Source organism: Papio anubis, chromosome 14, assembly GCF_008728515.1.
Source record: "Papio anubis isolate 15944 chromosome 14, Panubis1.0, whole genome shotgun sequence".
In the NCBI taxonomy this organism is placed as follows: domain Eukaryota; kingdom Metazoa; phylum Chordata; class Mammalia; order Primates; family Cercopithecidae; genus Papio; species Papio anubis.
Genome location: NC_044989.1, coordinates 86416090 through 86428960, shown reverse-complemented (window position 1 = coordinate 86428960; position 12871 = coordinate 86416090). Strand labels below are relative to the sequence as shown.

At 45.7% G+C, this 12871-nt stretch overlaps 1 protein-coding gene across 6 annotated transcripts in view; it reads left to right on the top strand.

Annotated features, from left to right (window-relative positions):
* ST3GAL5 (ST3 beta-galactoside alpha-2,3-sialyltransferase 5) overlaps positions 1-12871 on the top strand; it is a 52064-nt gene that overhangs the window by 9499 nt on the left and 29694 nt on the right. The gene's annotated exons all lie outside the window — the stretch shown is intronic.

The following is a 12871-nucleotide window of genomic DNA, read 5'->3' as shown; positions in this document are numbered from 1 at the left end:
GGCTCAGCTCCTCCGTCACCCCTTACCACACTGATCTCAATGGCCTTTTGACCACCCTGTCCCTTGGCCTCTTTCATTCCAGTATGAGCTCACCACTCTCCTACTTAAGAACCACTTAGGACCATCTCCTTTGTGTAACATAAGAGGGCCTGGTTCCTTCCTAGCTGCATCTTCTGCCCACTCCTCCCCAGGCCCCAGCATACACCTCTCTCTGTGTGTCTTGGCATTACTTTCCGTCTGGAATGCCTCCTCCTCTCTCTCTTCTGTCTCCAGAGTCTTAGTCATTCTTCAAGGACCCATTCATACATAACCTCCTCAGGGAAGCCTCCCTGATTCCTCTGATGGAGCCTGTGGTTTCCTGCCCAGGATGCGCAAGGTCTACTGTAGCTCCTCTATCACAGCATTAGTTGGTATTTTGAGTATTTGGGCATTTTCAGTTTTCCTAGCTGGATTATTCATTTAAAGAGGCAAGCGGCTGTGTCTTATTTATTTTTGTATTCCCAGTGCCTGGTGTATGGAAGACGCTTTTGAAATTTTTATTTAAAGGATTGTTAGGTAAACAAAGGAAATTAGACAACCATACAGGCCAGCTCTTCTCAACTGAGGTTCTACAGGAGACTTTTGCCCCAGTACTGTCAGGCAACCGTTGTATGTTATGAATTAACTTCTCTCCTTGCTTCTGGAATGATTCTAGTTATAGATCATTCCTGGGAGAATTGAGAAAAATCTATCCTTTTTTGTAGGACTTCATTCCCGAGTGGAATGCACTTTGAATGAGGCTGGTGTAGATAGCATGATCCCCGTCATGGTAATATATCTATGCAGAGAGCAGAAGCTGACAGAATACAGACCAGAATGTTAACAGTGGGTATCCCTGGGTTGTAAGATAACAGTGATTCTTAAATGTTCTGTTCTTACATTATTTTCTGAAATTTCTATTTGTGTGCTAACAGGGTTTTAAAAATATTTCTTGAATAAGGCGAATCAGAGTTTCTAAACCTGTTCATCAGTTGAGAGTAGAGTTCTTGTTTTTAAATGTAGCACCCTACATTGTGCCACCGTGAGCTGGGAATCACCAAGCTGAGCCACGCAGCGTTGCCCTTGGAAAATCAGGCATTGGTGTGAGGATGGCTCCAGCTGTTAGCTCTCTGGACCTGGGTATCTCTTCTTGCTGCCACTGGACACTTTGTGAATTGGAGGGCTAAGTTTCTAGCAGACATGGAAGCACCAATAGAGAAATTACCATACTCCCAACTCATATATACTGTATTCTCAAAAGCAAATCTAGAGGTTATTTCTTTTTTTTTTTTAATAGCTAAGAGTGAACATAAACGGGGGAATTAAGTCTGGTATGAGTCTTACATATTAATTTTTGTTCATCACCTACTGTTTTATCCAGCCCTAGTTTCATTCCTGCGGTTTGAATTTGTTTGACTTCACACAGTCATGTCCTTCTCCTGCAAGAATCTACCAGTCGATACTGAAACAAGTAGATTTGACGATAAACAGGATATTTACTTAGTCTCTAAGTTTCTCCCATCAAGTCACTATTAATTATGAAGGGAAAATAGTTAACTCGACAGTGGAAAAACCTAGCATCTACCACCTTAACCCTTAATCGAATCAACATCACATGCCTCTTGAGAAGTGCTTTGAGAAGGGCACAGGATCACTTCTGTGATATTCCAGCCAAAAATGCATAAATTGAATCTAATCATGAAGAAACATTAGACAAACTCTAGTTGAGGGACTTTCTACAAAATAATTGACCTGTACTTTTCAAAAATGCCAAGGTCGTGAAAGAAAAAGGAACTGTTTCAGATTAAAGAAGGCTAAAGGAACATGACAGTGAATGCCAAACGATCCTAGACTGGACCCTGTAACAGAAAATAACATATATACTTGCTGTTTTTGTTCTAAGGCTGTCATTTGGGCTAGTGGAGAAATTTATATAAGGTCTTTAGGTAACAGTACTGAATCAGTGTTAATTTCCTGATTATCATTATGCTGTGGTTGTTTAAAGGGGATGTCTTTGTTTTTAGGAAATACTGAAATATTTAGGGGTAGGTGTCATCATGTCTTCAACTTTCAAATGGTCCAATAAATATGCACACAGTATACTAATGGAATGGCAGCACAAATGTGATAAAATGGTAACAACTGGGGAATCTGGTTAAAGGGCAGATGGAAATTCTTTGTACTATTTTTGCAACTTTAAGTTTGAAATTATTTCAAGATAAAGTTTAAAAACTGCAGCCTCCAGGTTGTGGGTGCTGTGGCCAATCTAGCATCGGAAGCTACCGTGGGGCTTCTCAGTGTCTGCCCTTTCCATGGTCATTACAGAAGTCATGCCCACAACACTGAGCTTTCTTGCAGAATTTGTTTTGTCTCCTCTGGTACCATCAGAAAACAGGGTGGAGGGCCGGACGCGGTGGCTCACACCTCCCAGCATTTTCAGAGGCTAAGGTGGGCAGATCACTTGAGGTCAGGAGTTCAAGACCAGCCTGGCCAACAAGGTGAAACCCCATCTCTACTAAAAATACAAAAATTAGTTGGGTGTGGTGGCACGCACCTGTAATCCCAGCTACTCAGGAGGCTGAGGCAGGAGAATCACTTGAAACCTGGGAGGCGGAGGTTGCGTTGAGATCGTGCCACCTGGCTCCAGCCTGAGCAACAGAGTGAGACTCCATCTCAAAAAAAAAGAGAGAGAGAGAAAGAAAAGAAAACAGGGTAGAGGAACACTAACAGTGTGGCTTTGCTGGACCAGAAGGTTCCTTCTAGCCCCCAACCACCCATTGTCACTGCTATTTTAGGGGACTGCAGTCCTTGTAGCTGTCAGGCATCTGGTCAACCAGCTCTGACCCATACATTTACCTGGTTTAGACTAGCTCTACAACTGCCCCTGAAAGAGGCTTTCCAGGCAGAATATAAGTTTTAAAATATATTTAAACACATGTGAGGGTGTTTATGCACAGAGATCAGTGCACTTCACCAAGGTGCTTTGGTGGAGCCCTTGGAGGGTGTGTTTTATCCAGATCCTCAGCATTTGCCAGTTAAAGATGGGTCTCTCCGCCACCTTGACAGAACTCAGGTTGTATGTTTTGGCAGAAATTGTGAATTTACTATGAATGATGAAGAGGGTCCTTCCTCAGCCCCACTTTTAAAATCCAGTTTAGGGCAACCTTCTACACTTCTGGCTGGAACCTCTCCTGTGGGGAGGGGAGCGGGCGGCAGGGGCAGGTCTTGGAATCAGAGGAGGATCTCTGAGGTGCTGCCTGTAATCATTTTGTGGGTAGGTCTGCTTGTAAGAATTTATAAAGAGGAGTTCCTCCGAAACTCCCCAGCCCCGGGAAGCAGAAGGAAGAACAATGCTGGGCTTCTCTTCCTGTTCCTGGCTTTTCTTTGGAGTTCTCCCTTCCCAGAATTTCCTGTCTCTCAACCTCCACTCTGTTTTCTCAGCCCCAGTGTTCCCCCACTGTCTTTCATTTTTATGTCTTAAATCCATCTTCTCCCACTTATTCCAGCTTTCTGGTTTTCTCCCCTAGATGGCTGTAACATATTACATCCATTGAGTAAGCTAAGCTTCATGTTTCTTGTTCTTCCTTTGAAATGTAGATGAGTGAGAATCATAACATTTTACTGGAGGAAGGGGCCGTAGAAATCTTGTCACCCAACCCAGCTTTTTACAGATCACCAAACATCCTCAAAGAGATTGAGTGATTTGGCTGTTATCAAATAGCCAAACAGTTGAGTATTTCATCTCTTTTCTCTTCTCTTAAAAACAAAAACAAACAAACAAAAAAGGCAAGTGTGGTAACTCACGCCTGAAAATTCCAGCACTTTGGGAGGCTGAGGTGGGAGGATTGCTTGGGGCCAAGGGTTTGAGACCAGCCTGGGCAATAAAGCGAGACTCTATCTCTACAAAAAAATTAAAAATGTAGCTGAGTGTGATGGTACACACCTGTCATCCTAGCTATGGGAGGCTGAGGCAGGAGGATCACTTGGGCCTAGGATTCGAGGTTACAGTGAGCTATGATCATGCCACTGCACTCCAGCCTGGGTGACAGAGTGAAACCTTGTCTCAAAAACAACAAAAAAGAGAGGGAGAAAAAAAAAGAAAAGATCCATTTGCCATTTTCTTCTGTGGTCGGGGGGAGGGGGTGACAGTCATTTTATACTGTTCCCCTAGCCTTCCCTCAACAAACACATACAGTGGGTCTTGTTTGAAAAAGGATCTCAATCCCTGTTTTCCATGTGCCTGGTGCCATCTGGACATTTAATAAACACCCAATGATTATGATACTTGGACACCTAAAAGGTCTGGTCTTCACAGTGGTCTCTTGTTAGGACCATGGTGAATTTGGGTTAACTTTGTGTGGGGAGATCTAGTTGCAGGCCACTGATCATTCATTCTTCTGTTCATTCGTTCTGCAGGTACTTGTTAAATGCCTTTTATATGCTAGGTACTTTTTAGGTTCCTAGATTACAACAGTGAACAAAATGGACAGTCCCTACACTGGGAGTCTTATATTTTAGTAGGGAGAGCAGAGAAGAAGCAAATATGTGTCAGTGGCAATGAATGCTATGAAGGAAAGCAGGAACGTGGGGGGGGGGGTGGAAGTGGTGTTTTACAGAGGGTGGTCAAGGAAGGCAGCTTTTGAATGAAAACCAGAATGGAGATGGTGAGGGGGGAGCCAACCAGAGGGGCAGCAGAGGAAGGGCAAGTCGAGCACGAGGCGCCCTTGGTTGACATGGAGTGAGGAGGAGAGTGTGAGAGAGGTGGAAGCGGAACTGGGCTCTGAGAGTAACCGCCCTTCTGACATCTTTACCACTTCAATAAAGTCTTGGCGAAATCCCATCATGTGTGCCGGGCACATTACAGTTTTAGAGAATGTTCATATAGTCCAAGGGCTCAGAATTAATTGCCTTAACACTTTTACATTTATAAAAAGCAGGTAATGATGTGTTCTCAACACTAGAGGAATAGTAGATTTGAAGTAGATTAAAAAGCATGAGAATCATTGAAGTGCTTGCATCTTGGTTGATGGTCAAAATTAGTACAGTGTTGATTGTGCATTCACACAGCAACATTTTAATTTTTTTCATTGCAAAAGGTAGGTCCTTGTAACTCTGCTCAGTTTGTGGGAGAATCTGAAAATATGTAGGCTAAAAATCTGTTGTTAATTACACGTGCTTTCCTCCAGCTGTGAGAAACTTGCTGGTGGGCAGGATTTCTCAAAGTGCTGCACCCACATAACACTGGGGAACTTGGTTAACATGCGCAGTCAGCGTCCTTACCTGGAACTACTACCAGGTGGGGCATTCTGGGGATGAAGTGTGGGAATCTGCATGCTTTGCAGCCTCTTCCAGTGTTGTGGGGTTTTTTTGTTTTTATTTTTGTTTTTTTTTCTCTTGAGACGGACTCGTTCTGTCGCCCAGGCTAGAGGAGTGCAGTGGCACGATCTCGGCTCACTGCAACCTCTGCCTCTCGGGGTTCAAGCAATTCTCCTGCCTCAGCCTCCCAAGTAGCTGGGATTGCAGGTGCCCAGGCTGGCTAATTTTTGTATTTTTAGTAGAGACAGGGTTTCACCATGTTGGTCAGGCTGGTCTCAAACACCTGACCTCAGGTAATCCACCTGCCTCACCCTCCCAAAGTGCTGGGATTACAGACATGAGTCACTGTGCCTGGCCCTCTTCCAGTGGTTCTTGTACATGGGGAGGTTGGAGAATTCCTGGTAGAGATAGTGGTGAGGGTGTTTATAATTTAAACTGAACAAATACTAGGAGCTAGTGGGAAATGGTTGGGTGCGGTCTCAGCACCAGCACTTTCTCAGTGGTTTTGATTTCATGGGTGATATTTCACACTCGTAAGAGACAAATGAGACACTGCCCACTCAGTTGAAATTGGAAAGTACCGTACAGTGGGGGTATTTTTCCTTTTGGTGGCAGGAGTGGCGTGAGATGGTTATAAAGAGGCCCTGCTGCGGGTGCTTTCCTCCTACGTCCGTGTACAACTGTGCACAGCTGTGCACTCTGCATGGGCCAGCTGCTCTGCCTGGGTCAGTGTGTGGATTCAGGCCCATGTGTGTCTGTTGGCTTAGGCACCATTATACAGGTGAGGACACAAACACGTTTTCCGATGAGTCAAGAATTTTTGAGATTGTGCAATCCAAACAAACCTAGAAAAAGATTAGATATTAAAACTTGTATTATCCATGTTTATACCACAGGCGATACTGCGTTGTCTCATTACCCTCATTGACTTTAATAATAAGGCCATGTGGAAATTTTAAGGTATACAATGACTTGATCCCAATGGTTAAAATCAGGGGTGATTTTGCCCTCCCCCGGGGATACTTGGCAATGTCTGGAGACATGTCTGGTTGACAAAACTGGAGGGGAAGAGAAAGAGGACCAGAGATACTACTAGCATCTAGTGGGCAGAGGCCAGAGCTGCTTCTGAACATCCTGCAATGCTCAGGACAGCCCCTAGCACAATTACCTGGTCCCGATGTCATTAGTGCTGAGGTTGAGAAACCCCACAAAAAGATCAATTGAATACCATATATCTGCATTATGATAGATTAGGATTCTAAGTGAGTTTTGATGTAAAAAAGAGTTCCACTGCTAAAACGAGTTTGAAATTAGCAACCTAGATTTTACAAGGATGACAAGCTTCTTGGGAGGACAAGGGAGGACAGATTGACTTCTGGAATCATAAGAGAGAAGTAACGTGTCAACAAGAGCTCAATAAGCCACAGAGAAGGCCCGGGGCTGGGGTGCTCTTGAGCATTTCCAACTAGAGCGTTGCCCCCTGCCCCACCCCAAGCTGCTGCTCCCTCTTGAGTAGGGGTAGAGGAGAGTTAGGTTTAGAATATGCTTGCACTCCCTGGATCCTCGCCTCTGGGCCCCAGCCCTGTGGCTGTTGTGGCTGTTGTCATTATACCCATGGGTGGCGTCGGTGAGCCCACCTTGGGAACACGCTCTCTGACCTCACTGTGTGGGTGCTGCGTGTCAGACATGCTTCGGAAGGTCCCTTTTCCATAAAGCTCTCTCCACACTGCTGTAGTTACAGTCTCGTTATTTCTCAGGACCTTGGGTTTCTGGAGAGCTGGGACTTGGTCCATCATCTTGTCTGTACGTCCTCACATAGAGGGCTCCACAGTATGTTGGAGGAATCAGTGAAACTTCTAGAAATTACACTTTTTTGTGGATACAATGGGGGTACCCGTGTTACTTATAATTGGGTTAAAGTGATTTTAAATGCATTTTATTTAGGAACTAGTGTGTTGCTTTCTTAAATAATGGTCATTTCAGAGTCTGAAACTAGACTTGAAATCGGCATATGAGAATTCCACATTTTATTTAACGCTTCCTTTCTTTGTCCTCTGCTCCTTCACGGTCAGTTTTCCCAAAGTCAAGATAGGCCTGCACTTTGTTCTTCCACCTGGGGATCTTACCTGTTTCTAGTAGCCGTTAACTGTCTTCTTTATTCAGATAGCCCCAGGTCCTTTCCTCCAGCTGTGGCAGACCCTACTAGTACCTTTTAAAGCTGCTCTCTCTCTTCCTTTCTTACTGACAGAACCCTAACTTTGGGCAAGCAGCCTGCCCAGCTTATAAAAAGTTCCCAGCCACTCTGCAGCTGGGGCAGCCATGTGATGGGGTTCTGGCCAAGGAGATGTGAATGGAAGGCCATCAGGGGTCTGGGGAACAGTTTCCCAGATACACTGATCTAGGAACTGCTCCCTTCCTGCATCTTCCTTTTTGCCTGATGTCAGAGCCACCCCTCTCTTCCTATGTCTCCCTCTCCTCCAGCCTGAATGGGGCAGAGGTTGGCCACGTGCTGATGCTGGAAGAGCAGAAGATGCCAGGAGCTGGGGACTTCCTGACGTTGCAGATCTGCCGCACCAGCCCTGGTCTGCTTGTCCCCAGACTTACTGTTCTGTGAGAAAAATAAACCTCTTCTTGGTTAAAGGCCGCAGCAGCCAGGTTTCCATTACCCAAAGCCAAGTGCAACCCCTGACTGATGCTCCAGCTCAGGTCCCTCCTGGGGTGTCAGGCCTGGTTCTCAGCTGTTTGTGGGATTTACCAACCTAGCAGCCCACAGGCTTTTGGGACTCTGCAAGGCGAAGCTGAACTTAGTGTCTCCATGGCGTTTTCTCCTCGTGGCCTCTTTCTACAGAGGGCTCCTCTGCCCTCCTTGTGACCTGAGTCATCCTCTCCCTTGACTCTCGCCTCATCTGTTCCATCCCAGGTCCTATCCATGCTGAGCCTATGGTGCCCAGAGTGCTGTGGTAGTCCCTCAGCAGCCTCCCTCCTCCCTTGTCCCCGCTGCTGCCCCATGATTTTCTCCACGTTTCATGTCCCCTTCCTGAATAAAATCCTCCAGGGCCCCTCATCATCCATGATCTTCCTGAGCTTGACCTTGATCTACCTTGACCTTGCTGACCCAACTTACCGTCCTAGAAGCAGAGCCTGGGACAGGGGTTCAGGGACTCCTGATTTGCTGAGGGAGCTCCCAAGATGAAGAGAATAGGGCCAGGCAAAGCTGAGCAAAGCTGTGATCTCAGCCCAGACCTCGGGAGCTTGAATTGCTCTCACAAGGTGGTCCCACCTCGAGGCAAGGGGGCCAGCCTTTAACACGTCAGTCATTTAGTGTCTGGGGATGGAAGGTAGATGTGCAGAGAAGGGGACACCCATGTTCTAGTAGCAGCCAACATTCAGTGGCCACAGCAGAGCCACAACACTGCTCTCGTCCTGCCTGCACCCCCCAGCCCCACTTGGGGCAGGACTTGCTTGGCCCCTTCATTCTGTCTGCCCACAGCGCACCACGTCTTCCCTCCTCTCGGCCGCCCCCTGTGCCCCTGCTGTAGTTGTAGCTGCTGCATGTTGTCGCTAGGCGACTTTAACCTGCGTGCATCCCAACGCTGTCTTCTTGGCTGAGGTAAGGCTTCCTGCCTTGTCTTCCGTTCTCCTTTGCCAAGTGGAATTCTTCATCTCAAACACAAAACTCCAGCGGTGACTTGAATGGCTGTTTTCTCCCTTCCCCATGGATGGTAGATCCCTAGTACCCGTCTAGGTGCATGGGAGAGGGCAGTTCATTTGTTCTGCACAGTGGGTGACCTGCTGCAGAAGTTCCAGCCGGCCCCATGCATGTTCCCGAGTACCACCTGGACATTTTTTTTTTTTTTTTTTGAGATGGAGCTTTTCACTCTGTTGCCCAGGTTGCAGTGCAATGGCACAATCTCGGCTCACTGCAACCTCCGCCTCCTGGGTTCAAGCAATTCTTCTGCCTCAGCCTCCCAAGTAGCTGAGATTACAAGCGTGCGCCACCATGCCCAGCTAATTTTTGTATTTTTAGTAGAGATGGGGTTTCCCTATGTTGGCCAGGCTGATCTCAAACTCCTGACCTCAGGTGATCCACGTGCCTCGCCTCCTGGACATTTTCATGTGGTAATTTATCATCTCAAATTCATCATCTCCACTCAAGGACAAAAATTGACTTCCATTCTTATTTATTTCTCTGATTGGGACCAAGGTTTGTCCCTGTGTGCTTCTGTTCATCACCAGTCTTGCTTTTGTTCTGGCTCAGAGACTTCTGTCGCCATTCCTTCCCCGTCCCCCTCACCAGGGTAGGCCTCAGGCTCCCCTCCTGCCTGGACACCACAGTAGGGAGGGCCCAGGATCCTGCCTTGTTGCTCACCCAGCATGCAGCAGACTAGGCTTCCTAGGCTTCCTTTCTCCTGCTGTGCTGGGAAGTCCTTCTGCTCTTGGAATCCTCCCACCCCACAGAGTATTCTCTGCTGGCCATATTAGCCTATAAGCTGCACCTGCTTGCCTTCCCGCACAGTCCACTGCAGCCATGTTGGTTTATTCTCTGCTTTCCCAACTTCAGATTTTTGTTTATAACCATCTGTGCCCTGGTGTGACTTTACTATTTTAAAATGCAGCCCCCTCCCGACATTACGAATACCCTCCTGTTGTTCCAGGTCCTCCCCATCCTGACCACTTTGCTGCTGGAAAAGCATGGGTGTGGAGGTGGGTAGATGTGGGCTGGAGTTCTCAGCTCTGTGTCTACCCATGTGTATCCTCTGGCAGGTTAAATGCGGATAGCAATCCAGTGATACAAGTTTTTTAAGGATGTGGTGAGATCATATGCAGGCTTATCCCTCTCAATAAATATCAGTGTGCCTTACTCATGCACCAGTAATTATCTCTATAGTTAATCTGGCAATACATCATGTACTGCTTTATGGCATTTATTATACTCTTATATTAAATGGTTAATTCTTCATTTTGAAGAAGTTAAATGTCTTACAAATTGAAAGCCCAAGTTTGCCCTTGTATTTCTTCATTAGGGCCTTAAGAATTATTGAAAATACAGAAATAAGTTCTAGTGTTTGATAGCACAGTAGGGTACCTATAGTTAACAGTAATTTATTCTGTAATTCAAAGTAACTAGAAGAGAAGATTTGAAATATTCCCAATACAAAGAAATGATAAATGAGCCTCGGCAGCATAGCGAGACTTTGTCTCTACTAAAAGTTTAAAAAATTAGCTGGGTATGGTGGTGCACACCTATAGTTCCACCTACTTGGAGGGCTGAGGTGGGAAAATTGCTTGAGCCGGGAGGTCAAGGCTGCAGTGAGCCATGATTGCACCACTGCACTCGCCTGGGCAAAAGAGTGAGAGCCTGTCTCAAAAAAAAAAAAAAAAAAAAAAAAGAAAAAAGATAAATGGTTGAGGTGATGGATATCCTAATTACCCTGATTTGATCATTGTAAATTGTATGCATGTATCCAGATATCACATGTATTCCATAAACATGTAGGATTCCAGCACTTTGGGCAGCCGAGGCGGGTGGATCACCTGAGGTCAGGAGTTTGAGACCATGGTGAAATCCCGTCTCTACTGAAAATACAAAAATTAGCTGGGCATGGTGGCAGGTGCCTGTAATCCCAGCTACTTGGGAGGTTTAGGCAGGAGAATCACTTGAACCCGGGAGGCAGAGGTTGCATTGAGCCAAGATGGTGCCATTACACTCCAGCCTGGGCAACAGGAGCCTAACTCCGTCTCAGAAAGAAAAAAAAAAGTATACAACTATTTATCATTTTAAAAAACACACAAGAATTATTTCTTCATATGGGCTCTTTAAGAAGAATCTGTTACATTTTAATATGTGGGTAGAAAAATATAATTTTGAAAGTCAGGCCTTCTCTGCATAAAGGTGGTTGGTGAAACCATGATGCGGAGGCTGTTCCTGGAAACCTGAGTGAGAAGAGGATCAAATTGTTAAGCCCTGGGGATCCTAACTCTTAGGAGATGAAAAAGGAGAAAGAGGAGGTAGCCACAGGACAGAAGAAGACAGGGCAGCCTTGTGATGGTCTGCCAACAAAAGCCTTGGAAGAATGCCTGTAACCGCCATCGCCTCCAAAACCCTCATAAAAGACTGCGTATTTATTCAGTAAACAGATACAGATGCCCTTTATGTAACTCTTCCCCATCCTAGGCACTATGAAGGCAGTGGTGTGCAAAGCAGAGACCCCTGCTTGCATGGAATCTGCATTCTAAGTGGGGGAGACAAGACAAACGTGTAATTCAAAAGTATAAACTTATGAAGAATCACGTGTCTCATGATTAGTGTTATAAAGAAAAAAGAAAGCATGCATACAAGAATATCCATATAAGCAATTTTGGTAAGTAGGGCACATCTGTAGTTTTATTATTCTAACCCAAGCATTCACATTATGTAAGTTAACTGAATTAAGGAGAGGGTCTCGTTTGCTTAACTGAACAGAGGCTGTGTGTGCATGTGTGTACGCACGCATCATTGACTGGGTGACGTTAGTGTGGGAAGGTGTTTGTGACACCCTGTGTCTCTAGCTGAAGCTGCAGTGCCAGAACAGATGAGGTGAGAGTGTGAGCCTTCTGAAGGGAGGGGCCTCCGTCATCCTTTGTCCATCAGGGATTCATTCACCATCTCTTTGGAAGCCCAGTGAGGCTTCCATAGAAAGGGAGCAAGCAGCCCAGTTTCTGCCCCCTGAGGCAAACTGGACTTGCTAAGTGCCGACATCCTTTATTTTGCATCTCCATAAATCTGTTTTTTTCCAGTTCAGCAAACGAGTGGTCCTTTCTTAGTGAAGTTCCTCGTGATTTGTTTCTGCTTTTTAAGTCTAAATGCTTAATTTGGGGGATATTTTTGTCCCATACTAAAGAGATGATCAAGGGGTCCTAAAAATATTTTGTTTGGGTGATTTTCAAATGTCTTTTCATAGCTTAAATTTCAATCATAGCTTAAGGATTTCCTCCCTAAGTGAAGATAGTTTCAATTTTTCAGAATAGAACTGGTAATGCATGGAATTCAGGTAGTAAAAAAAAGAAATGCAAAAAGAAATGAGCTCACTCACAATTGCACCACCAGGCCATGCATGGTGACTCACGCCCATAACTCCGACACTTCGGGAGGTGAGGCGGGGGCATCGCCTGAGGCCAGGAGTTTGGGACCAGCCTGGGCAACAGAGAGAGACCCCATCTCTACAAATAAACAACTGGGCACAATGGCACATGCCTATAGTTCTAGCTACTGAGAAGACCAAAGTGGGAGTATTCCTTGAGCCCAGGAGTTTAAGGGTGCAGTGAGTTATGATCACACCACTGCACTGTAGCCTTGGCAACAGAGCAAGGCTCCATCTGTAAAACAGCAAAAAAAAAACAATTGTTACCACCTGTTGATGACAGGCGTACTTTCTTCCAGATGCCTCTACACCTATAATTACCTATGGCTACATGAACACTCTTCCCTGCAGTCTGATCATTTTTTACTGGTTAAAAGTATGATTGCCGGCCAGACAGGTGGATTACCTGAGGTCAG